At 45.8% G+C, this 22,374-nt stretch overlaps 1 protein-coding gene and 1 pseudogene across 4 annotated transcripts in view; one reads left to right on the top strand and one right to left on the bottom strand.

The window, feature by feature from the left end:
* The window catches only part of LOC105499169 (tripartite motif containing 67), a 61,380-nt gene that overhangs the window by 6,184 nt on the left and 32,822 nt on the right, over window positions 1–22,374 (top strand). The window lies entirely within an intron of this gene.
* LOC139357039 (uncharacterized) overlaps window positions 17,383–22,374 on the bottom strand; it is a 6,324-nt pseudogene continuing 1,332 nt past the window's right edge.

Genomic DNA, 22,374 nt, shown 5'->3' with positions numbered 1-22,374 from the left:
TACTTAATAACAAAATTATGTAAACAATTAAAAATTCACGTGAATAGGGACCACAGGGAGAAATGATAAGGTGGATTTGTCTTCTCTCTCATAATTATTATTTGCTATTTTCATTACATTATTGTTAGAACTATTTTTAAAAAGAAGATGACATGTTATTTTCATATTTTTAACTACTACTAGTTAGGGATCTTCCCTCAACAATTGATTTAACATGTACAGATATTCTTCACTATAACCTCTTGGATTTTAAGGTCCGTGAAAAGGCAAGGCCTTGGGGGCCCACCTAAGGCATTTTCAGGTGGGGTTGGGTAGGCCAAAAGAGTGAGGTAGGGAGAAGTGTTCGGTAAAACCCTTCCGGGGGGCCTGAAGTCTACAACTCTACGGCTGATGACTGTACACTTGCTGCCAACTTGAAGCAGAGTGTTTGGAGTCCAAACTGAAAAGAGTCCGCCAGGGCTCTCAGAGCATGTGGCATGGAAATATGCTCATTCTCATTCTGAATGGAAGCCCTAGATTTTTTTTTTTTTAATTTTTATTTGTTGAGACAAAGTCTTGCTCTATTACCCAGGGTGGAGTGCAAAGGCACTATCTCAGCTCACTGCAACCTCTGCCTCCTGAGTTCGAGCAATTCCGCCTCAGCCTCCCAAGTAGCTGCAATTACAGACATGCGCCACCACACCCAGCTAATTTTTTGTATTTTACAAATTTTGACAGGGTTTCGCCATGTTGGCCAGGCTGGTCTTGAACCCCTGACCTCAAGTGATCCGTCCGCCTTGGCCTCCCAAACTGTTGGGATTACAGGTGTGAGCCACTGGGCCCAACCTTTGACTTTTTTTTTTTTTTTTTTTTTTTTTGAGACAGTGCTTCTGCTCTTGTTGCCCAGACTAGAGTTCAGTGGTGCACCATGTCAGCTCACTACAACCCCTGCCTCCCGGGTTCAAGCAAGTCTCCTGCTTCAGCCTCCAAGTAGCTGGAATTACAGGCATGCGCCACCATGCCTGGCCAATTTTTGTAGAGACAAGGTTTTGCCATGTTGGTCAGGCTGGTCTTGATCTCCTGACCCCAGGTGATCCACCCGCCTCGGCCTCCCAAAGTGCTGGGATTATAGGCATGTGACACCACACCTGCCCCGAAGCCTAAATTTTTGAGAAGTTGAATCTTTTACCAACTCTGAAGTTCTGGGAAAAGAAGTACCTAGGCTGACTTCTCTCCTATCTGCCCCAGACTGGCTAAGAACCAACTGCAAATCTGCTCAGAGCACTGGGGAGATGAGCTGACTCTCCTAACTAGAAGCTGCAGCACTTTACACCATCTGTGCCAACATCACCACTGTCTTCAAGCCACCTTGGCTGTAGCCCTACCCTATGCTTAGATTTAATTCCAAGTAGGTTGGTAACTCAGGAACAACTATTAGAAAGAACCCTTATGTTACTCCTTTAAAATGTTTTTTCTTTTTCTTTCTTTCTTTCTTTCGTTCTTTCTTTCTTTCTTTCTTTCTTTCTTCCTTCCTTCCTTCCTTCCTTCCTTCCTTCTTTCCCTCCCTCCCTCCCTCCCTTCTTTCTCTCTCTCTCTCCTTCCTTCCTTCCTTCCTTCCTTCCTTTCTTCCCCCCTCCCTCCCTCCCTCCCTTCTTTCTTTCTCTCTTTCTCTTTCCTTCCTTCCTTCCTTCCTTCCTTCTTTCTTTCTTTCTCTTTCTTTCTTCCTTCCTTCCTTCCTTCCTTCCTTCCTTCCTTCCTTCCTTCCTTTCATGGAGTTTCACTCTTGCTGCCCAGGCTGGAGTGCAATGGTGCAATGTCAGCTCACTGCAACCTCCACCTCCTGGGTTCAAGAGATTCTCCTGCTTCAGCCTCCTGAGTAGCTGGGGTTACAGGCATGTACCACCACGCCCAGCTAATTTTTTATTTTTAGTAGAGATAGGGTTTGACCTCAGGTGATCTGCCCACTTCTGCCTCCCAAAATGCTGGGATTACAGGCGTGAGCCACCGCACCCAGGCTTTTTTTCTTTTTAATATGCTTTCCTTGTCATACACATCTAGGAAACAAAAAATGGGTTTGAGAAAAGAAGGCAAGAATCCACAAACTTGAATTGCTTTATCTGCTCTTTGAAGACTATTTATATAGAGAAATATAAGAGTTTAAAAGTTGAAGACAACCTCAAAGGCTATGAATGAACAATCCTCCTGTCACTATTCATGAATATATTTCGTGTTTGCTGTGGTGGCCACTGTGTCGTTAAGGTATTGTTATATTTTTACCCTGCAATGGAAGGGCTTTTATGCAGTAGACATTCATGGTGATGGAGCTTCCATGTGGAAGTCAAGAATATAGAGTGTTCTAGATGGGCTGGGCGTGGTGGTACATGCCTGTAGTGTTCTTAATTCCTGAAACAGACCAGGGAAAGGGTCAGCAAACTGTGGCCCACTCCCTGTTTTTGTAAATAAAGTTTTATTGAAACATGGCCACACTTATTTATTTACTGTTGCCAATGGTGGCTTTTGGCCATATTTGTTTTTGGAAGAGTTAGGTGGTTGCAACAGAGATGCTGTGGTCTGTAAAAACTGAAAGTACTTACTATCTGGCCCTTAATAGAAAATAATTTGCTGACCTCTAGATTGCAACTTGTTACTCAAAGTGTGGTCCTCCACCCTGCAACATCAGCATTACCTGGGAGCTCATTAAAAATGCAGAATTTTGAACTCAAACAGTCCTGCTGACTCAGGATTTGTATTTTAGCAAGATTCTAGGTGATTTGCATGTACTTTAAAATTTGAAATGCCCTAATGGGACTGCTTTTAGCGCTCCAGGATGCTAGGCCCATGATTTTCACTGCAAGTCATCTGAGAAGTGGATGTGTCTCCTCTAGGGGGTCTGAGAGCTTTGAACTAGAGTCTTATTTCATTACCCTGGGCACCAGTCAGGATCTTTAGGTTACACAAACTCTGGGTACCAGGAAACTATATGGTGCTCAAAGACCACCTGGCCCAGAGATGGGCAGGAATCTCTAAGGGGTGGGAAGTGTCTGCAAATCTGTATGAGTCCTCCTGAGTTAGAGCAGAGGGGCCTGAGGAGAAAGAAATTCTGGAGAAATGCTTTCTGCTGCTTTCCTGGGATTGAAAAGAAACTTACTTAGCTGTTTGTACCTTGGGTTTCATATTAATTTGTGTCTTAGCTTTCTCTAAAGCAGCAAAGAGAATGCTTTATCCACTCTTTAGCCATTTTGGGTTGGGTGGCTGCCCAGGTAGTGGTGGAGGTTATGACAATCACAACCAGGGGACCTCAGGAATAGCAGAGAATCCAGACAGACATTGGGAGGGACTTTGGCAAATTCCTTCCTCCCAGTTTGGAATTTCCTTTTGCAAAGTTCTTGATGGGAAACTGAGGGTTTTAAAAATGTTTATTTTCTAGGGTCTGCTGTTTTCTAACAGCGATTATAAGTTACAACCTCCTCATTTTGGAGATGAGGAAACTTGAGAAGAAGGGGCTTGCTAAACTTGTACAGGAAATTGTGAAATAATTTTGCAAAAAACAAGTCTGGGCATGGTGGTTCATGCCTGTGATCTCAGCACTTTGGAAGGCAGAGGTGGGCGAATTGCTTGAGGCCAAGAGTTTGAGACTAGACTAGCCAACAGAGAGAGACTGCTTCTCTATAAAAAATAAAAACATTAGCCAAGCATGGTGACACGTGCCTGCAGTCCCAGCTACTCAGGAGGCTGAGGCAGAGGGAATGCTTGGGCCCAGGCTGTGGTGTGCTATGATTGCACCACTGCACTCTAGCCTGGGCAACAGAGCAAGACCCCAACTCTAAAAACAAACAAACAAACAAACAAAAATGGCCCCCTTTATTGCTCCTCACTGTACATTTTGAATAACTGTAAAAATGCAACAGAATGCTATATGTATATTTGAAGAAAAACAGATGCCTATGGCATCAGCTGAAGAGTAATTATGCATAGAAGAAATAAAGCGTTAGCTGACAGCTATTTTTAAAAGCAGGGGAAACAGAGATGGAGCACCACCTCTCATTCAACTGGAATGGGGCAGCAGGAAAAGGGAATTGAAGGTGGGGACGGGATGGGGGAGCTTCAGTGTCCTCTTTGGGACAAATAAGGCAAGAATTTGGGAGCTATAAGGGACGTGAGAAATCACTAGCACTTGCTCTCTATTTACATGTGCTGACAGTGGCTACAGAAGGTAGATGTGGTGTGGAGGAGAGAGAGGGTGCGAAAGGATTCACAAGGACAGGGCAAGGTGATCTGGGTTCTGGGAAGCGGGAGTATGGATGAGGCCTCAGTGACAGACGTATCAGACAGGATGTGGACACCTGCCAGCACTCACTCCAGAAGGAGAGGCTGGGCCTTAGTCACATGACATCTAAAAAAATCTGTCCAGACAGCGCATAGTTGTAAAAAATTAGGTCAAGGTTGTGTTAGGAAATTTAGACACATACTTGTACTTACTCAATCTCCCAATCCTTACAGTTTGATTCTGGGTGATATCTATAAAATCAGGAAACCAGTGAACTATGAATACTCAGAAACAACAAGCCTCCTCAAATGAACAAATGAGACTTTCCCTCACTCAATAAATTATTTGTTGCATTATGGTTAGCTTTACCTATCAGCTGAGCTATGCACCCACAACTAAAAGCCATCTCTAGCACTTACTATAACGTAAATACTGATGCTGTCTCTTGACCATTACATCCTTTTTCTGAGCTGATGCTGCTAATGATTATTTCTCCTTCAATTCACCTAATTCCTCATTCAGTCAATGAGGACACCTTGAATGCCTATATATTGTATCAGACACAGTTCTAAACACTGAGGCCACTGATGGAATTTTCTTTCCTCAAAGAGCATAAATCTAGTCACAAGAGAAAGAAAATTAACAAGTAAATGAATAAATAAATAAGCTGGATAGTGATAAATACCAAGATGGCAGTAAAAACAATGTGATAAAAAATACTTAGGCAAGGCCAGACACAGTGTCCCATGTCTATAATCCTAACAATTTGGGAGGCTGAGGCAGGAGGATTGCTTGAGGCCAGGAGTTCAAAACCAGCCAGGGTAACATAATGAGACCTTGTCTGTATTTTAAAATGCCAATAATACTTAGGCAGACCTCTTTGACAGGAAAGTTGAAAAACAATCACTGAGGAGGATGTATTCAAGCTCAGACTTGAAGACTGGATGGGAAAGAACCAGGCTTGCATGGTTCAGAAGGCAGCACATTTCACAGGGAAGGCAAGAGCCAAGAACCAGGGGCAACTGATGCCTGGTGGGTTTAAATGACAGAAATGGGCCAGTGTGCTTGGGGCATAATGAAATAGATGGATAAGGGGCAGAAGCAGAGAGTCAGACAGAGAGGCAAGAGGGTGCAGGGCCTGGCAGGCCACGCAGAACAGCTTGAATTTAATAGTAAGTGCTATGGGTAACCACCAGAAGGCTTTAAGCTGCAGTGTGATGTTTCTTTTCTAAAAGAGCACTCTGACTGTGGTTTGGAAAATGGATAGTAGGGGGACAAGAGTGGAGGCAGGATGTGTAATTAGAAGCTGTTGCAGCAGTTTGGGCTATAAATATGGGAACTTGAATTAGGAGAGAGGCAGCAGAAATGGAGAGAGGCTTATGCATTCATATCCTGCTGGGGGTTCTCTGAGCTTTTTGGACTTTTGGTTTGGTGTCTTCTATTATTTTTGGAAAATTTTTATCTACTATCTCTTCAGAAAATTCTCTTGCTCTATATTCTCTCTCTCTTTCTCTGTCATCCTTCCAGAATTCCAGTAACACGTATATTAGATTGCTTGCTATTGTCGCACAGTTCTTGGATGATCTGTTCTTTTTTATTTTTCTCTTATTGTATTTTTTTTTCTATTTAGAGACAGGGTGTCATTGTGTTTCCCAGGCTGGAGTATAGTGACACAATCACAGTTCACTGCAGCCTTGAACTCCTAGGTTCAAGCAAACCTCCCGCCTCAGCCTTCCAGGTAGCTACAACTACAGGCACATGCCATCATGCCCAGTTAATTTGTTATTTTTTTTTTCTTCTTTTTGTAGAGGTTGCATGTTGCTATGTTGCCCAGGCTGGTCTTGAATTCCTGGCCTCAAATGCCTCCCACATCTGCCTCCCAAAGTGTTGGGATTATAGGCATAAGCCACAATGTCCAGCCTTTTATTTTACTTTTAGTCTTTTTCTTTAATCACTCTTTTTGTTTCTTTGTGTTACAGTTTGGGTAACTTCTATTGACTCCCATTTCACTGGTTATTTTTTAGGTTGTGGCAAGTCTACTGAGGAGCCCCCCTCTCTCTCCCTTCTCCGTCTCCACTCTGCATCTTCTCAGTTGTCCCACCCTTTCCCCAACAGTCAGGCCCCTCTAATGCTATGGGCCTGTGTCTCTTTTCTCTATCTCACCCAGGAAGAAAGAGTTTTTTCATTTCCCTTCCCTCAGCTACTAGAGGTCCTTGCTGTGCTCTGGGAGGTTGTTCTTCTTTCTTTTTAAGTTACGCTTTCTTGAAATGTATAAACCCTTGCAAACTGCCTTATGCTCTTTTTGAAACTAATAGATGCATAAATAAACAAGTAGTCTACTTGAATACAACCAAAGAGAGCTAGGATCCTCTGGAAAGTCTCATTAAGATAGTGCTCTAGTTGTGAGCAGTGCTGCAGTCACTGTTAGAAAAACGGAATGCTGCTTGGAAATGTTTGGATCAAGAAACAGAGATCTTCTGGGTCCTCCAGCCATGCTACTGCTCCCTGCCAGTCCCACACAATAGAGAGAACTTTGCCTGGTGCAGACAGTGCAGCCATTCATCATGTTTCACGATTCATGTGAATGTCACCACACACCATCAGCTTGCTGGGAGGGCGTGAGTTTTACTTCTCACATTGGCTTCCTTCATTGAACTATCTGCAGCTATCGGTGATGACTGTTTGTCCTGCACACAGTCCTGTCTGCCCAGCAGGGTTCTACACCTGTAACCTGCTGGGAATATGAAGAGGCACAGAAGGGGACATCAGGGCACACCAAAGGCAAGAAGACTCTGCTGGGGGATCTCAGGAAGTGTGAGGGGTCTGAGTTTTTAGCCTACTTACAAGCCAACAGATTAACCTGCCAGAGTTTCATGGGTGCAGTCAGAAGACATTAGAGTCCTAGTTCAGAGATGGAGAACAGTTTATTACTCGCAGCAACAGCAGGAGCCAGAACATCCACATGTTGGGCCAGTTCCCATAAGGGGATGTGAAGAGGGCTAGATCATGACACTGCACACGCAGCAGGCTGCATTACAGGTGAGGAACCTTGAGCTTAGCGAACCTTAGTCTTTTTACAAAGGGCAGTAAACAGCAGCCCGTTGCTCCCAAGGGAGATACCATCTCTATCTTCCAAGGCTGTCCTCCCCCTTAGAAACACGGCCCAGAACAAAGAGCAGTCAGTGCTTCACTTGCAAGACGTGGAGAAACACCAGAAACCCATGGAAAATTATCTTCCACCAGGAGAATTAAGTCAAAATTCAAATAGATCCTTGAGTGATTCCTGCCATTTGGGCCTCATGTGCATTGTGGGTAACTTCCTGAGGCTCCTCTGGTTTGCAAAATACCTTCTTTCAATTGGGGGCCACAGGTCTCAGGGCATCTGGGCAAAGCAAGGAGGACCTGTTGTCATCTGTCAGGCTTCTTGCACCTTTGGGGTTTGCTGGGTGTCATGGCGTGATGGAATGTGGGACTCAGGTAAAGTTTCCCAGTTAAAGCTGTTCAATTAAAGTGGCTTTCATTCCTGAGTCCATCTGTGTCCCTTCTAGCATGTGAAGGAGAAATGTCATCTTGTGGCTTTCCATATTATCCAGTCAAAATAATCCATTGGTTAAGCATTCTTTGAGTGCCTCCTGTAATCCATAGCCTGTGCTGCAGACACACATAAAACAGGCCACAAGACAGCTCACAGGAGATCATTGTACAACCAATCTGATGTATATACGTCTGATACGAAAAGTGGAATAAGTGCCCTCCTTGTAGTGTGAGTAAATAGATGGGGAAAGAGTGAAGAGAAGGCAGTGAATTTTCCCTGGAGATTAGGAAGGGGAAAAGGGAAAGAGTGGTAAGTGGGGAGACTGAATATAAGATGATGCTTGAGCTGGGGTCGTGGATGGTGAGTAGGTTCGTTAGTCAGGAAAGAAAGAAAAACTTAGTGTACGTCATTGCATGAGGCGTTAGAGAAGATGTTTAAAATATAGTTCCTGTTCAAACAGCCAATTGATTATCTGCTGGTAGAGTGCCAGGGATTCATCCATATTTACATAAAGCAGAGGAACATTGACGAATATGATGCCAAGTCTAATAAAAAGGAAGGAACTCAAACTACCAGTCCTTTGAGTATGTGAGCTAACATAATGGATCTGGAGAAATGGGGAAAAAGGATGGGATAAATATATTCAGAAGCCACATTTAAGGGGACAGCTAGCTTGACAGGCAAAGAAGGATTAAACTTTAGCCTCATTTAAATTTCAGTGAAGAAGAGGAATAGCCAAGCTATAATCTTTTCAAAGTTTCTTGTAAATTTCAGTCATTTTTACCCTGTTTGCCAATAAAATGTAGCACAAAAAAAAAAAAAAAAAAAAACCTTTCAAACATCTCAATTTGCTCAGCTAAGTTAAGGGGTTAGAGATGGGGAGAGAGGGATTAAAAACAAAAAAAGTGAGGAAACTGTAACATAAGAGATTCCCAGGAGGAAAAGGGCAGTGATATGGACTTAATTTAAAAGAAGGCTATTTTTGGCCATTTAAATGGACAGGAGGGCTCATCTCACCACTTATGCACAAGAAATCAAGAACAATGCCAGAGCACAAATAATTGGTGCTAAAATATGTGGAACCAGCCTTAGGTATGAATGAGCATGGAGCAGAGAGTAGAGAGATGACCGTTGAGTTGGGTTTCAAAGGATTGGAAGGATGGGGTAGGGGGTGCTAATTTGATGATAGAGAGAAAGCTCTAAGACAAATTCTCATCAGATGCCTATTGTCACAGAACTAATTCTATTGTTGTTATAAGAGACCGGAGCTGGCCTGATGCTAAAGAAGCAGATTGGTTACCAGGCGATGAGAACCTCCCCTGGCTTGGCTCAGCAAATGGTCATGATACATTGGCAAAGTCAGGAGTCTGGTCATGGGGCTTCATGCATCAGACATCCCATCCCAGGCTTGTTCTTGGTGCTATCAGAGCATGAGCCGATTACTCTCTGGTCTCTAGCCTTTATTCATGGAAGTGTGACTTGCTGTGCCCAATTATACTTTCCTGCCAAATGGGATATTCTTAGAGTCTCCATGGGCATTTTTACTAATAACTCCAGACAGCTTTAAAAAATAAAATCCCATCGTGATTAGACTTTTACACCCATCAATGTGTCTTGCAGCTAACAGAAACTTACAGGATCTCTTTCAAGACCAACTTTATGCATCATATGCATAAATAACGCTGTATTGTGAACACTTTGAGAACAAGGACTGTGTCTTATTTATCTTTGTAATCCCAGTACCCATCAGAGCACAAGAAACATCTATTTAATAAATGAATAGGACTTAACACTAAAGTGTATTCTAATATCCATGCCGTAAATTATGATTTTGGAGCAGTCCCTATTAACTATTTGTTGAATCACAGAATAGAATGATTCATAAAGGAAGGGTCATTCCTGGGGACAGTATGGAAAAGGAGAAGAGGAGGAATTACGCATTTTCTGTGGCCCCATATTGAAAAGAGCCATCCACGCTCATTAGCATGGCTCTCCCCTCCCTCCTTATGTGTGGTAATCGTTTGAGAAACAGTTGGCTGAGCTCGTGACATGAAAAAAGCTAGCTGGGAAATGTTGGTGTGACTTTTCCCAGATGTTAGCACTGCTTCAACTTTCGAGAGAACACACTGAGTGTACGTTTACTAGACTGACATTACTAAAATCATTGGTGCTATAGAGGCAGGAGAATACGGCGAATGAAAAAGCTAGTTGCAAGCCAACAATCCTAAAACTCTTCCGCTTGCCGTGAACTGGCGGCATATTAAATGAGATAATACATTTGAAGGAATTGACAGTGTACACCACATATGCGTGTTCAGTAAAAGAAAGCCACTCTTATCATCACAATTATTATTGAGCGTCAAGGCTGAGAATGCTGTGAAAGGAGGGAATTGCTTTCCTGTCCAAGGCTGGGCACAAAACAACCTTAGTCAAGCTTGGGGTAGGGCTAAGAAGCAGCATTTAACCTAACTGAGCTCACTGGCCCTTTGGCAAGGCCACTTCCCCTCCCCGCACTGAATGGGTGCCTAGAAAGGTCTATTCTGGGATCGCTTGGACCAGCTTTCTGCTCCATCATTGGCTGATATAATGGAAAGATGGTTGGAATTTAAATAAAAAGATCCGGGTTCCATTTGGAATTATACATCTTTGGATATATTTCTTAACCACTCTCAGCCAGTTTCCTTACACACAAAATGCTGGCGTAAGGATGAAGTCAGATGAGGTTAGGAAAAGTTTCCTATTACACCTTTGGGGCACTCAGTTTATTCCTGAAAACACGAGAAATTTGGCCTGCTTCCCCTGTGTCCAAGGGAGCCCAACACCCGTTTTTTATGATGTGGAGAAAGAGTATATGCAATACAATTTTTTGTGAATATATATGTAAGGATATGTATTAGAAGGTAAAGCTGTACATAATATATTTGTTTGTTAAGGCTGCCATCACAAATTACCACAAGCTGGGTAGGTTAAAACAACAGAAATTTCTTGTCTCACAGATCTAGAGGCTGGAAGTTGAAAATCAAGGTGTTGGCAGGGCCATGTTCCCTCTGAAGGCACTGGGAAGGACCTGCCCCAGGCTTCTGTCCCAGCTTCTGGTGGCTCCTTGGCTTGTGGCAGCAGAAGTCTAATCTCACATGGCCTTCTCCCTGTGTGCATGCGTGTCTGTGTTCAAATGTCTCTTCTTTGCAAGGACACCAGTCATAACTGATTAGAGCCCATTCTACTCCAATGTGACCCCCACCTTACTAATTACATCTGTAATGGCCCTATTGGCAAGCAAGGTCACATTCTGAGGTCCGGTTAGGGGCTAGGATTTCAACATGTGACTTTTTGTGGGACACAGTTCAGCCTATCACACACAAAAACTTTAATTAGTTGGTTAATATTACAGTGGTCGTTAACCCATTTATGCCTGAGGTTGCAATTTTTTGAATTTTTGCACTCAGACCTTGGCAACGACCTTGAACAGTAGGATATGAATAACTCCCACAAGCTTAGCATTCCAATAATGGAACACTAGACATAAATGGGTTTGGGTGCAACAACAAAACAAGAACAGAGCTGGCAATTGAAAGAAAATTGAAAGTTACTAACTCAGGTAGGTTAAGTCCGTTGTTTCCTCATACTCTGTGAAAATATTCAGCCAGACTGTGCTCCTCTGAAGCTAGCAGAGAAGTGGGGAATTTTCTATTCCAGGTGTGAGTGGGGGAGAAGGAAGGTTTAAGGAGGGGAGAGGCAGTGTGGCGCTGATTAGAGGGTACTGGGGAGGGTCCTGCAGACTGGGCAGAGAGTAGGAGAAGTGATGGAGGAGAGACGGCAGGTTTCAAAGGGAATCTTTTCATCCTCCCAACTTTCTCCTGTGCCTTTGTGACAGCCACCAAAAGTAAGTGTATTGAAAATATGACCCATCCAGGGTTATAACGACAAGTGTTATCATTGCAGCAGAACATTGCCCTAATGCTTAAATGTCCTGAGGTGTTTGAGGGAAAGAGCTTTGCTTTCCACTGAACAATCCACCTTAGAGATGATCCTGTGTGTCAACAAATACAGAAATACATTGGCATTTTAATGGGTGCTGAGTATTCAGTTATGTGGATATCGCATCATTTATATTAATCACTATTCCTGAACATTTAGGCTGTTCACAAATTTTAACTATTTTTTTAAATGTAGTGACCATTCTTGTATATACATCTTTGCATGCTTATCCTATTATCTCTTTCAGACAAAGTTCTATAAAAACACTCTCTAATTAGAAAAAACACTGTATGGATTGGTTTCTTACCTCTCTGTAAATACATGAACCCAGGATCCTGTCTTTAAGAACAATTTCATTCTTACCTCCCTCCCAGCGTGCTGGTCTCCCTCTCCTGCACCCTCCTCTCAGATACTGTTCTACCCTAAGTCATATCTGGATGCTCCTGCCAAATCTATTGCATTGAAGATGGCAGCCTGGAGTGTGGAGGAAGGGGGTGATGGTGGAGGAGGAGTTGGATGAATCAAGGGAAGGAAGAAAAAAGTCACATGTGTTAGTATGCTATTTATTTTTAATTGCCACGACTTAGAGGTAGGCAATAAATTCTCTAACATATGCACTCTGTAGGAGAGTAAAAACTGGCCCCAGAGCACAGGGCTAGTAAGTAAAGCCAAGGTCTGTCTGAATGCAGAGGCCATTTTTGCTAGATTTTATCATTTGTTGAAATGTTTTCTGCTGTCCCTCTGGGACAGTTATACTTCTCGTCCCATCACTCTAAGGCTGGGCCCTGTAACTTGCTTGGGTCAATGAAATGTGAGTGGGATGGATAGTGCCACCTCTCAGGAGAAGGTTTTTTTGTTTGTTTGTTTTTTGTTTGTTTGTTTGTTTGTTTGAGATGGAGTCTCGCTCTGTCGCCAGGCTAGCGTGCAGTGGTGCGATCTCGGCTCACTGCAACCTCTGCCTCCCAGGTTCATGCGATTCTCCTGCCTTAGCCTCTCGAGTAGCTGGGACTACAGGCATGCACCACCATGTCCAGCTAATTATTGTATTTTTAGTAGAGATGGGGTTTCACCATGTTGGCCAGGATGGTCTCGATGTCTTGACCTCATGATCCGCCCTCTTCGGCCTCCCACAGTGCTGGGATTACAGGCGTGAGCCACTGCGCCCGGCCAGGAGAAGGCTTAAGAGCCAGCGTGTGTTTGGGCTGTAGCTCCTTTTCTTCTGCTATGAGTCTACTATGCCTCAAATGAGAAGCTCCTTCAGCCTGAATCCTGAAATGCAGAGGACGGGAAATAGAGCTGCAGGTGACCTGCAATGGGCACTCAGTGTCAGCAAGAAGTAAACGTTTGTGGTTGGAAGCTTCCAAGTTAGGGGGTGGTGTTTGTTACTGCAGTGTCACTAGCCTAAGCTGTCTGATACAACCATGCTCTCTCCATTTCACACTCTTGCCTCTCTCTTCTGAGCCTTGCCCTGGTCATTAGCCAAAATGTTTCTATCCTTTCCTTTGGTCATAGAAAAATGAGAAAAAAAAAACTTAAAAAATCTAGCAATGTCCTCTACTAGGTCCACATTTAGACTTATTTTTAGTCTTGATGTTTTTGGTGGCTTTGTCCCACGATTCCCTCAGCTGTAGAGAGGTAGACATTCCCACCATACATACAACGCCTGGAATAGGGCACACTATCCAGAGTGAATAAACACTGTTTTATTGACAACCTGCTTTTCCTTTGAAATTCTTTTCTCAATTCTGAACTTTTTTCTGGATAGTCTGATTTGGCTTCAAATCTATTTCTTCTGCTATAATTCAGAATGGTAGAAACATAAGCCTAGCTCTTCGGGAGCCTGTTTTAAAGGGATGGTTTGATATATTTAGCTTACTTCCTGAGCATGTTCTCTTCACATCTTCACATGGCTGGTGACAAATGAGGGCTTGCTCTAGTAGGTTACCCCAAAGTGTAAGAAGTGAAATCATGTGACTGCTCTAATATAATATTTCGTGTCAGGTGCAAAGCTAAAGTAGAGCTCTGGTCCTTGCTTCTGACCCTGGGTTCGTTTTAGAAACTTCTCTGTCGTGTTGTCCAATTAAAAAGTAATTAATTCACTTATTCAACAAATATTTATGGGACATACACTGGTAGCCCATGCAAAGATTAAACAAGCAAGGTCTCATCTCCCAAGACGGCACAACTTAGTGAAGGAAGAAGTAAATATTCTCAGCTGTCCAGGAGGATAAGCTGGGAGGATCACTTGAGGCCAGGAGTTTTAAACCAGCCTGGGAAACGTGAGACCTTGTCCTAAAAAACAAACAAAAAATAGTAAATACACGATGGCAGTAGAATGGAAAGAGATCCACATCTCGTTGGTGCAAGGGCCCAGAAAAAGGACTTCTCAACAGGACTTGAAGGGGGAGGTCGCACAATCCAGCATAAGGGAGGGACACTTGAGCTGAGGTTTGGATGACTGTGGGGCACCGGTGCAGCAACAGGAAAGGGCACGTCCGGCAGATGAATGGCAAGGGCACAGGCACAGAGGCACACAGCAGCTTGGCAGGTCGTGTGAAGGTGGCTTGCATCTCGAGGGTGGGTACCAGCTCTGCCTCTGCCTGCCCACTTCAACTGACAAGCCCAAGTCCAAGGGGAGGCATGGATTGCCCAGTTACTCTGGGGCTGGTTCGTGAGGTTTTGAAAGTCATTTGGCACTCACTGGCCGCCTTGTCAGAGGAAGAAGCCCCCGCGTGCCTGCGGATATAGCTAATGACTGGAAGTCCGTTTCTGGCAGTACTGCCCATCAGCCCTGCCTCTTTTTATTTTGACTTCAGCGTTATGTTCTAGTTAAGAAAATTTAGTTGGTGGCTCTGACATATCAATCCTGGCAGCTTAAAATCCACTGTTGACAAACTAGGCTGCTCCTCCCTGCAAGCCTCAGGGCAGCAGCTCGTGGGGAAGTCCTAAGCAGTCAGGATTTTGGGAGTCAGAGTCTGAAGCTGAGTTGTGGAAGGGAAAAAGAAGAGACCTCTGACCATCACCATCTCCACAAGCATGGACTATACCAAGGCTCAGCATGAATCACTAATTATAGCATAGCTGTCTTTGCGTTTGTTGGGCATCCTAACCACTACATCAGCTAGAGTCCTTCACTACGAGCAAAGAAATCCAACTCTGGCTAACTTGAATCAAAGGGAATTTATCAGAAAAACAGGCCAGGCAGAGTGGCTCACACCTGTAATCTCAACGCTTTGGGAGGTTGAGGCAAGAGCATCACTTGAAGCCAGGAATTTGAGACCAACCTGGGCAACACACCAAACCTCATCTCTACAAAAAGTAAAGATATTAAAATATAAAAATTACTCGGGCATGGTGGCACGTGCCCAGCATCTTAGCTACTTGGGAGGCTGAGGCGGGGAGGATCGCTTGAGCCCAGGTGTTTAAGGCTGCAGTGCTTCATGATGGCACCACTGCACTCCAGACTAGACAACAAAGTAAGACCCCCATCTCTCCCTTCCAACAAAAAGCAAAAACTATTGCTTTTTTCTTAAGCACTCACAGAATCAATAGGAACTTTGAGAGCCAGGTTTGAAACTGTAACAACAGGGAGCACATAGATAGCATTGAGTATGTGCCAGGTGCATTTTACGTTTATTAAGTCACCTAATCCTCACTATAACTCTGTTAGGTACCTACTGCTATTACCCGCCTTTTACATTTGAGGAAAATGGGGGCAGGGAGAGTAAGTGACTCACCTAATGTCACAGAGTCAGTGAGCTGGGATTCAAACCCAGGCATTCTGGCTCCAAAGGCTTCCGCAAGTTTGAAGAAGCAGCGTGTACAGGAATACTCTAATAGCAGGGTCTGCTCAAGGAACTATGGAACAAACACTCATCTCTCCAGGTCTCTTTGTTTCTTGTTCAATTTTGAATTCCAAGGAGTTATCATCCTGCTGGCCTAGAATAGGGTGTTAACGAATCCACTGAAAACTGAAAAGGAATGTTTTTAAAAAGAGACTATTCCAACCAGCAGTTTGCCAACCAGGGAGACTCAGCCTTCAGTATAAAACCAAGGCACGTCTGCCAGAACAAAGAGAAGGGCTATCTTGCATAGAAAAAGTTTCTGCTTAGATTCTAATTCCAGTTCCCACTGCATCTGAGGGATGCAAGCTTGTTCAGTTCTGATTTGCTGATGTTAAAGTTGACCACAGGTCACATTTCATTGGTCAGGTTCAGGTGGCAGAATGAGGACTTCGGCAGCAGTTGATTCTGGCAGTGTGAGCAGGAACAGACAGCCAAGAAGTCCCCAGCATTGAGCTACTGTTCCGCTTGCACAGGGCATGTATGTAACCTGCAACAGGCAAAGGCTTTCAGCGCCACTCAGAAATCAGACCCTGGTAGCCCCTCAGCATCCATCTCGAAGGGCTGACTCTCTCAGGGTTCACACAGGAATGTGCCTACCCCTTGTCAGAAGGCAGTGGTACTGGAGTCCTAATTCCAGCCCCACCAGGCTGTACTCAGTGGAGAAAAGGCAACTTCTCAAAGCAAAACTGGGATACTGTTATGGAGGATAATGGAAGGTCAACGGCAGGAAAACAATGGTCCCTGCAGCTGTCGGGGAAGCTCTCTCTGGGGTTCTCATTCTACCCAGAACCACCATGTGCCAGTCCCTGAACCCAGGGCCTCCCATGCACGCCGTCATTAAACCTTCAGGCAGGTCTTTGGGGTGTGTATCATTACCCCAATTCACAGGTGAAGACACAAAATCTCACAGAGGGCAAGAAACTAGGTCACGTAAAATTAGGGTTTGAATTCAGGGCCCAACCCTGAAGCCCAGCACTAAGGGTTGCTGGATGAACACCCAGCAGTGCTCCTGAATGGGTGACCGGCAGGTAGGGGAGGGTCAGCTTGTTCTGCTCGCCGGGCCTAGGTAAGAATGGAGCTGAGCTGGTGCCTGGACTTCCAGAGAGCGGGGCACCTCAGTCACCATCTGCTGGCACCTAAATCCGAGTTGCTGGCTCCATGGAAAATGTGCCAGCCTGTACTCCATGGCATCCATTCCCGCACCTTCCACCCTTCTCAGTATTCCAGAGCCTTTATCTGAAAACTCCCGGAGAGAAAGGAGTCTCCCCTCGCCCCTGGACCAGCTCTCCCTCCCACCCTCCTACCCTGGAGGGATCTGAGAAAAGAAAAGAAAGGAAAGTCAAAAGGGGGAATGGCTCCTGTTTTCCTCACCTGAAGTGGGGAAGAACTTAAAACAGCCCAAACAAGTGGAACCCAGGAGCTTCCAACACGGCGGAACCCCGAGGAAGTCTGTGTTCTGGCCACCAGTGCAGGACCAGGGAGTGAGCTGGGATGAACAGGCAGCGAGGGGAGGCCACATCAAGAGTGAGAAGTGGGATCCCTAGTAGGAGACATAGAGGACGCCTTGGGCTGCAGCGCTGGGACCTTTGCCTAGGGGAGCCCAGGCGCGTCCTGCCCTTTTGCAGCTCCCCAGAGCGCACGGCACGAAATCAGTGAATTCAGAAGACACTGTTGAGTGGCCGTTCTGCACAGGCTCTGTACTAGGGACACAAAGATGATTGAACGGCTCACTCTGGAGGTCCTGATCTAGCGAGGGACACAGTCAAGTAGATAAGTGACTAAGACCTCAGACAGATGGTGGCGAGGGCCACAGTCGGAGGTAAGCGAGAGGTGATGGCAGAACAGAGAAGACGGACCACAAGAGTTCATGAGGTCTGCGGGAAGACTTCGTGGAAAAGGAGGATTTGAGCTGGACGTGGGCAAGCTGAGCTAGAACTGGAGATGGCTGTGATAAATGGCGGTGACAGCGGGGACAAGGGCTCATGACTAGGGGAGAAGAGAAGGAGGCGGGGGTCTTCTGGAAGGCAGGTGCTTGGGTTGCCGATTATCCCAGGGAAAGAGAAGGGGATGTTCCCCGTGGGCAGAACTCACCTCCCTCCTGATAGGCGGCCGGCAGACGCTTGTTGAATGAATACATCGGTGAATGGATGAAGGGCTTGACAGCCAGGCTAAGGCGCTCCCACTTTGTTCTGCATGAATCACAGCAGTGGAGACCTTGAACCCAAAAGGCCAGAAGGAGAGACAAGAATATGTTCTGGCAAAAACAGGATTTCTTCCTGAAGAAGGAGCGCACCTCTAGTCGGAACAGGACAGATCGGGCCTGCTCCGGATTCCTGGTTTCAGCAGCGCATCTGTGGACCTCCTTTTGGTCCCTCTGTATTCGTTTGCTAGGGTTGCCAGAACAAAGTACCACAAACTGGGTGGCTTAGAACAACAGAAATATATCATCTCACAGTTCTGGAAGCCAGAAGACTGGAATCAAGGTGTCGGCAGGGCTGTGCTGCCCCTGAAGGCTCTGGGAAGGACCTGCTCCGGCCTCTCTCCCAGCTCCTCGTAGATCCTTGACAGCATAACTCCAATCTTCACGTGGTGTTTTCCCCGGCACATGTCTGTCTCTATGTCCAAATCTCCCCTCTTCATAAGGACACCAGTCCTGTTGGATTAGAGCCCACCCTAATGACCTCATTCTAACTGAATCACCTCTTCAAGTACGGTCACTTTCTGACGTTCTGAGGGTTAGGACTTCAACGTCTAAATTTTGGGGGACACAATTCGGTCCATTGCCCTTCCCCTGCCTGAGGTTGATCCAGGGTACAGACTTGCATTAAGCAGTAGGACTTCAACATCTAAATTTTGGGGGACACAATTCTGTCCATTGCCCTTCCCCTGAGGTTGATCCAGGGTACAGACTTGCATTAAGCAGTATCTCCAATCATGTGAAAATGCCAGGCAGCCTTCCCCAGCCCAGCACTCCAGAGGCCTAAGGTGAACGCTTGGATGATGGGAAGGTGCTTCTCAGGTTGTCCGGGCAGCTTTCATCATCCTGCTGGAGGAAGGGGACGGCTTTACCCGCACATCCCACAACATCCACAGCTGCCCACCAGCGAGGCTAATGAGGATGCCCATCTCACAAGCATATGGTTCTCAACCAGGAGATCAATCTAAGTCTAAAAACAGAAAGCTGAAAGCTTCCTAGGCAAATGGTGTGACCAGGAAGTCATGGCTGTGTTAGTTGTTGGATCCCTCTTTATATTTTACCTGGGAAGACAGCATTTAAGAAGATGAAGGAAAATAGCCACATTTGAGCAACAACAGGGAAGAAAGAAGATGCAGGGACAAGACCTGCCTCCATTGGCCCCAGGTTCCCCAAGTGGGGAGTAGGATTTCAGGATAAAAGGAGAAGGAGGTCACCTGCCTGGCGGAGGAGTGTGCCTCAGTGGTATCTGTGCCTCTCTCAGGAGATGCTCAGAAATCAATTTCTCTGCTTACCCAGGAGCTTCTGCCTTTTAATTTTTTAAAAAATGAGTCCTTTACATTTTTCATTTATTTCTACTATTCTGCCAACAGATGAGGGCATTTTTAACTTATTAGGCATTATTATCAGCCACAGATTAAAAAAAAAAATACCTTAGCACTGAAGGGCAGATAAAAAAGTGAGAGTAAATCCCCTGCGGTCCATTTCACAACCTCCTTTGTGCCCAATGATGGTGTGAAATTCTCAGTGAAGCTTCCGCTCCTGTTTTAACACACGCCCCATCTCTACTGTCTCTCAAGTGGGGCGTCAAACTGCAGGAGGCAGGGTAGGAAAGGCCGGCAGAAGGAAGCCAAGTGGCTGGGTAGCCAGAGGGATAGTGGGCACGCTCTCTCTGATCCACGCCAGGCACAGAGGAGCTGCTGTAGTGCTTCTGGAGAGAGACCCAGGCAGGCAGATGCTTGGTTAGGCTGTGGGAAAAGAAAGTAGCTCAGCACTCCAGAGGCCTAGGATGAAAGCGTGGCTGATGCGAAGTGACAGGAGTGTATCTATGGGATCTCCCTTCCTAGAGAAAAGCGAGTCCTGTTCTTTTGTGTTCTCTCCCAGAGGAGAGCTGCCTGCATGTCCCTGCCCTGCCAATCCATTTGTGCTTCCCACGCTCTCCCACTCTCACAGGGACATCTTTGTGAGAGTGTGATCTATGGCCGTGTCCACATAATCCCTTCCACCCCTCAATCACATTGGAACCAGTGTTACATGGTGCCATATTGCTATTCAAGGCAGTCTTGGCTGCTTCTGCCTCCCCCAGATACCCTGCTCTGTGTGGGACAGGAGCAGGAGGAGGCAGTGGTCAGTGTCTTATCCTCCCAACACGTGTCCCCTGCAGTGCAGGGACAAAGCCCAGACTGATGGCAACTTTGCTTTATCAACATTCGCAAAGTGGCTGTGGAGGCTTCCTACACAGCTGCACGTTTGAAATCCTAATGAACTGGAGAGTGGAGCTTGGATCTGATGAAACCGTCATTGGCAGACAGGCAACCCTGCCTGAGCACACAGAATGCCAGGGACAGGGGTCCCCTGGAGAATAAAGATGCAGCTGGAAGATGGCGAACGGTCTCAGCCCAGCAGCCCTGCCTCTGAGGGATTTTAATGGGAAACTAGGTTTTGTCCTCCTTCCATGTTGGTTGAATATCCAAAGGGCAGTGTAATGGAGTGCAAAGAGCATCGACTTTGGATTCAGAAAAATCTGGGTTTGAGCCCTGGCTACACCACTTACTAGCTGTGTGACTTTGAGCAAATTACTTCCCCTCTCTGAGCCTGTTTTCTCTTCTGTAAAATGTTGTTAATATGGCACCTCTTTGATAGGTTATAAGGAATCAGCTAAATTCAGCATGTAAAGAGCTCAGCACTTAGTAAGCTGTCGATTGTTATTGTGATTGCTATTAATGGGAAGTCACCAGCTGCTATTGATCCTGTCCCACCACAGGAGAGGAGAGGCCATCAAGTTCAGGTTGTGACTGGGTTCGGGCAGTCAGAGCTTTGCCCTGTAGCACAAAAATGACATTGTTCTCCGTAAGATCCACTTTTCTGGCCTCCGCGGGTGGATCTGTGTCTGGTGGATATTGGTTCTCTGGGTGGATCTTATCCTGAGAACTGCCTCATGGGCCCAGCAGAAAGCTGACAATCCAGGTAGAAAGAGACCCTCAGTCAGCCACCAATTAGAGTGGGTCCTGTGTACTAGCCTCTGGGCTCTGAGCTGGGGATGCAACACTGGATAAATCCGACATGACCTCTTTGAGTGCACAGTCCTCTGAGCAGCACACATTGAACAGTTCTGTGACCACATGTGAAATGAGGTTTTTAAAAAACATAAATTTAATTGCCAGTTATAGCAGGCTCAATGATGGCCTCCAAGGACAACGTCCATATCTTTATCCCTGGAACCCATGAATGTTACCTTACATGGTGAAAAGGCTTTGCTAATGTGATAAATGTGATGAAGTTAAGCATCTTGAGATGGAGAGGTTATCTTGCTTTATCCTCAGCTGGCTCCAATGTTACCACAAAGGTCCTTGTAAGAGGGAGACAGGAGGATCAGAGTTAATCATAAGAGGTGAGGATGGAAGCAAGATGTCTTAATCTTCAGGATGCTGTAACAAAATACCATAGACAGGGGGGCTGATAAACAACAGGAATATACTTCTTACAGTTCTGGAGACTGGGAAGTCCAAGATCAGTGCCTAGCAGATTTGGTGCCCAGCAGGACCTTTTCTTGATTCATGGATGGCACCTTCTTACTGTGTCCTCACTCTGGGGCCTGTTTCATAAGGACACTAATCCCCTTCATGGGGGCTCCACCCTCATGACCTCACCACCTCCCAAAGTCCCCACTGCCTGACACCACCTCTCCTGGGCTTAGGATTCAACATATGAATTTGGGGGAGATGCAAACATTCAGACCATAGCACAAGAGGTTGAGCGACGTCAGGAAGGGGCCACAAGCCAAGGAATATGGGTGACCTCTAGAAGCCAGAAAAGGCATGGAAGAGGATTCTCCCTTAGAGCCTCCAGAGGGAACCAGCCCTGCCCATACCTTGATTTTAGGCTTGTAAGACACATTTTGGACTTCTGACCTCTAGAACCATAAGATGATAAATTTGTGTTGATTTAGGCCACGAGGTTTATGGCAACTTGTCACAGCAGTGACAAGAAACGAATGTCCTGTAGGAACACATGACAGAGTGAGCCTGGGGATTCAGGGAAAAGCAGATCCTCCCAGAGGGTTCTCTTCTTTTGCAATAGCCCTAGATGAAGGCAGTGGTGGCGCCGTCAAAGAGATCTAGTCTGTGTTGACAGAGTCGTGGCAGCAGGCTTCACGTAGGGGTTCTGAGAGTTGGACGTGGCTTTGATGCACTGAACAGAACACTGGGTCAGCATCTGGAGAGCCCCATTCCAATCCCAGCTCTCCTGCTTACTGGCTTAGTGACCCAAACACAGGGAGCTGCAGGGATAGGAGCTGATCTTCTGAGCTGCTTTGCCTCAGGGGACCTCCCCCCAACTCTGGGCCACAGTCACTGCAGAGATAGGCTGCCTGGGTCAACCCCTGGCTCCTAGTTCTTCTGCCAATGACCCTTTCTGTTTCAGGGGGGTCCCCTTCAACCTGTGGACCGCAGCCTAACATAGCAGGGACTGCCACCCAGCATTGCTCCCTTCATAGCCAATGCTGAGCTGGCTCCTCCCTAAGTGGACTTCTACCCAGGGGCCCGCCCTCTCCCCTGTGCCTTTACCATCAATCCCT

This window comes from Macaca nemestrina, chromosome 1 (genome assembly GCF_043159975.1).
Source record: "Macaca nemestrina isolate mMacNem1 chromosome 1, mMacNem.hap1, whole genome shotgun sequence".
In the NCBI taxonomy this organism is placed as follows: Eukaryota; Metazoa; Chordata; class Mammalia; order Primates; family Cercopithecidae; genus Macaca; species Macaca nemestrina.
This window is presented reverse-complemented; position numbering and strand designations above follow the sequence as displayed.